The 4,550-nt window shown below is 40.9% G+C and overlaps 1 long non-coding RNA gene across 1 annotated transcript; it reads right to left on the bottom strand.

Moving 5' to 3' along the window:
* Positions 1-424: 424 nt before the first annotated feature.
* LOC141923785 (uncharacterized) lies at positions 425-1,881 on the bottom strand. The gene is made up of 2 exons (XR_012623402.1): positions 1,561-1,881; positions 425-735 (listed from the first exon to the last, which is right to left on the bottom strand). It is a non-coding gene; the product is annotated as an uncharacterized LOC141923785 (long non-coding RNA).
* Between the last annotated feature and the right edge of the window lie 2,669 nt (positions 1,882-4,550).

The raw sequence follows: 4,550 nt of genomic DNA, 5'->3' as shown, positions 1-4,550 counted from the left end.
AGCCCATGAGTGGTGCCTTGGAGATTATTTTGCAAATGCACAAAATCTCCCTACAAGAAAAAGTCTGAGTTTGAAAGCAGATATTTATTAAGGTAGCCCAAGGAACCACAATGTAGTAACTGCTGGGAAACGCAGAACAAAAATAAATAGAGGTCTTGAAGTGCAACTGATTGAAGTAAACAATCAAGGGTAGCCTTTTGTCGACCTCCTATATGTGCTGGAATAAAAAAAGTGAATGTGAATCAAAATCAAAGACAGAGAAACTGCTGGGTCTGCTCTCTACATGCCTTTGAACTGGCCTAAGCATGCCTCAGTCTAGTCCGGGAAACGTGCATGCACTAGTTTGAGGATTTCACAATTATGAAAACTAAGAAGCCTTTTGTTTGTATATTTTTTTAAGAAGTTGAATGTAGCACCATACACATCTTGTCAAAAAGGGGTTTGAGCAAGTTTTTATGTACTTTTAAAAGGCAAGTAAACAGACAAAGAGACACTGACTGGTTTGTCTCTCCAGCCAACACACTAGAAAAGCAAACTTACTTTCTTCTAGGTACTACTTTTTAATTAGGCTCTTTCCAGTGTAAACTCTACAAGAAGATCTTCATGTGGGCTTGCAAGAACTCCCTTAGGTGGGTCCAGTAGAAGGACTTGGTCACCATTTGTGGGAGATGCCATGTTATGGGAGTCATCTTCTGTACATTCTCCTTTCTGCATTATCAGTATCCACCCTCAGGCCTGGGGACAGAGGAGCAACAGGGCAGTCAATACAACTATCCCACAGTGCTAATATAAAGTGGAAATAAAAGGCACAATTTCCACAGTGGGGAAGAGTCCGATGTGAATAGCTTGGAAAAAATCAAAACCTCGGACAGAATGAAGAAAAGAATTAGGTCACTGACTCTGAGCCAGGAAAAAATACATACAGGAGGAAATTAGAACAGCAGAAATATTTCATATTAGCTCATCCAAAGATTTAACGTGCATGGGCAGCAGTATGTTCTGTCTTCTGGAAAACTATTATGGGCAGGAAAGATTGTTAGGAATTTCTACGCCAACTCCAGAGTGTAACCAGTCCTACCCAACAAATTACATATGTGGCAGTATACATATGATATAAGATATCCATTAAGCCTGAAAGCCAAATGCTGGACTCACCCTAATGAGAAACAGCACAAAGCATGGTTGTTAACCCTTTTATACTGTACATTACGCACACATTGCCAGAATATCATCAAGGTTGCAAAGAAGCACCCAACATTGTTATTCTCCTCACTGCACATGTGGATATTTAATTACATGTTAACAATTTTTCACATTAAAATCACTGCCTCAGAGGCTGGAAGGAAGCTACCATTTTTTCCAAGGCTTCATTTTTTGCAGAAGGTGAATGCAGTATAGGACACGATAAGTAACAGCTTGTAGAAGCCATTGCCTGGTGCATGAAGGGTAATAAATGATTGGAAACAATCGGCACAGAATTACCAAAGGCAAATTGTGTTTATCCAACCTGATTGCCACCTGGGATGAAAGCCTGTGGAGGAGGCAGTAAAGATCATTTACCTTGATTTCAGTACGGCTTTTGACATACTCTTCCACAATGTCTTCATAGCTGAGGAGATGTGAACTAGACAGATGGACACAAGGTTGGTGGGAAAAACTGCTGGACTCTTGGGCTTGAAGGGTCGTACTCAATAGTCTGAAGTACAGCTGGTGGCCAGTTATGAGTGTGTTCCTTGAGTCAGTACTGGGGTAATATGTCTAACATCTTTATCAGCAGCTCGAGCAATATGAGGAAAGTCACGCTTAGCAACCTCACGGATGACACCAAACTGGAGGAAGGAGCTGACACACTGGACAGCAGGGCTGTCATTCAAAGGGACCCAAAGTCTGTAGAAATGATCCAAACAGAAAGTCATGAAGCTGAATAAAGGCAAACACAAAGTCCTACAGCTGGGATGGAATAACCTCATGCAACAGCAGAGGTTGGGAACTGTCTGCAGAAAATTTTCTGGAGGGTCATGGTGGACAAGTTGAACATGAATGAGAAGATTATTATTGCAGCAATGAAGGTTAACCATATATAGCAAGAAGATAACCAGCAAATCAAATGCAGTGTTTATTTCCCTCTACTTATCACTCATGAACTCTTATCTGGAATATTCTGTATGGTTTGGGACCCTTCCATACAAGGCAAACTGGAGAGTCCTCTGGAGGGCCAATGAGAGGATAATGGATAAAGCATAGAAAAGAAGAGGCTAAAGCAACAGGATTTATTTAGCTGGATAAAAGAGGCCTAAAGGGGACTGTCCAGCACTGCCTAAAGGGGATCATAGAGAGCAGTTCTCAGAGGTGCACAGTAAAAGGGCAAAATGCAGTGAGTGATCACACACTTCAGAAAGGGTCATTTCAATAAGGGTAGTGAAGCACTGGAAGAGGGGCCTTGAGAAGTAGCGGAATCTCCTTTTTTTGAGATCCAAAGAACTTACCTGTACAAGGCCCTGAGCAACCCGACCTAACTTAGGAAGTTGTCCCTGCCCTGAGTGGGGAGATGGACTAGATGATTCCCTTCTGACCTAAACCTTTCTATGGTTCTATGATTCAAAATACCATGTGTTTAAAGAGCCTAAAGCCCATATCATACATGAACTCAGCCTCTCTGCCCTGACTGGTGTGGGACCCAGTAGATAAAACTCTGCCCACAGCTAGTATCTGGTGATCATAGGAATGTCCATGCTTTTGGAAAAAGCAACACCTATGAAGTGGTTGTAGTACTTCAAAGGCTCTTTGAATTCACAACTTTTATCTTGCAGGAAGTATTCTAATCCCTGAGCAACTCACCCCAGTTCAAAAGAGAATTGTTCTGCAATTCAATTTCTGAAGCCTCTGTTGATACAAGTCAATATACAGGAAAAAAAGTAAGAATCATATGGCCAAGAGAACAAGCAAGTAGGGACTGACTCTATAGTCAATTGATTAAGGCATTGAAGTAAGTGAAAACGAACTGGTGATAATTAAAAAAAGGTAAGAGCAGAAGGTCTCTGCTCCCCAGCATATTCATGTGTTTTACATGTGACAATCATCAACTAAATGATCCAGGGAGAACAGAAAAGCACCTAGGTTATCTCTTCTAGTTGAGATAATTTTTGCATCTGCTCCCCAGTCAATAATAAAGGAAAGAAATAATAAGAGAAAGAAAGTGAGAACTTACACAGAAGAGACTGGAGAATTTAATTCTGTCCCTTTTTCAGCCATAGACTGTCGATGTGATACAAAGCCAGTCCCTCAAAACAAATTTCACAGGCAGTGAGCCATAACAGGAGTCCTTTGCTTGACACCCTGAGATCTAATACAGAGAACACTGGTCTGCTTCCAAGTGTAACTGGAGCCAGTGTGAGCTGTGTTGTGAATATGCAGGCTACAGCTATTTAATGTTCCCAGGACCACTCACTTCTCCCACTGCCACTCCAATTGCATGGAGTACGTCTGTCCATATTGTTCAGCTCTGCTTCCAAAACAGCATGGGCTTCTCCACAGTGTCTCCTGGGACTAGTTTCTGGCCTTGCTCAACTCCCGTGCTCAGGAATTGTCAAAGAGGAATTGGCATGAGCCAAAACTGTGCCAGGAACTGTTGTAACAATTTGGGATAGGGTCTGAGTGATCACCAGAGCATAAGGCTTACAGCTACACATGGAACAATGAGGAAAGTACGATATTGAATAAATGGTTGTGACGCAAATGCTGTCCTCCTCAGTTAGTAAACATAGCTTTCCCATGCTACCCTTCCAAATTAACCCTTCAAATATTCCCTCTTTCCTTTCTTTTCTGAGCTGTTGAGTAAGTATGTGAGATAAGATCTCAGTGCACAGCTGAACAAAATCAATAAGATCCCCCATTAATCCTCCTGCCTGTCTTCTTTATCTGTTGTGGCATTTTAAACTTCTATTCCAAACTCTTTGTGTAAGGGCTCACTTCATCTCATATTTTATAGCATGATATCCAGTCAAGACCCAACCCAGTCTAGAACTGCTTTGTAATAAATAATAAAGATTGCAAAAAATGATAACAATGTTTTTGAACAACTGTGTTTGTTTTTAAGACAGGTATGTTGCTCTAAATTTTTCAGTTCTTTAATTTACACTTGGCTTTGTCTCTCAGTTCAGGAAGTCTGACTTAAATATTTTTAATGCTGATTAAGATTATCAAATAGGAAAAATTTTGCAGTTCCCTAGTTCGGGGGATCTAGGTCTGAATAGCGATTGAGGTATCTCTAAAATGTTTCTAATTTGTACCATTTTAGAAACAATTCCTTGAGGCAAAAGGAGAGGTTCGCAAACACCAGCTTCTGAGTGTCGGGCTACCAGACCTCAAGCCTTTATACTGGCTCCAGTTTTTACCAGAACTTATTCATCTTGGAGCTGTCACAAGCCCTGGTACAACAGATTACCTTATGACTGTGTTACATCTTCTTTTTGCTAACCTGCAATGATTAAGCTGATAGGTCAAACATACGCTGAATAGAGTGTAATTTCTCTGTAAAAGCCATATTTTGA

Source organism: Strix aluco, chromosome 5, assembly GCF_031877795.1.
Source record: "Strix aluco isolate bStrAlu1 chromosome 5, bStrAlu1.hap1, whole genome shotgun sequence".
NCBI lineage: Eukaryota > Metazoa > Chordata > Aves > Strigiformes > Strigidae > Strix > Strix aluco.
The sequence above is the reverse complement of the archived record's forward strand: the minus strand, read 5'-3'. Positions and strand labels throughout refer to the sequence as shown.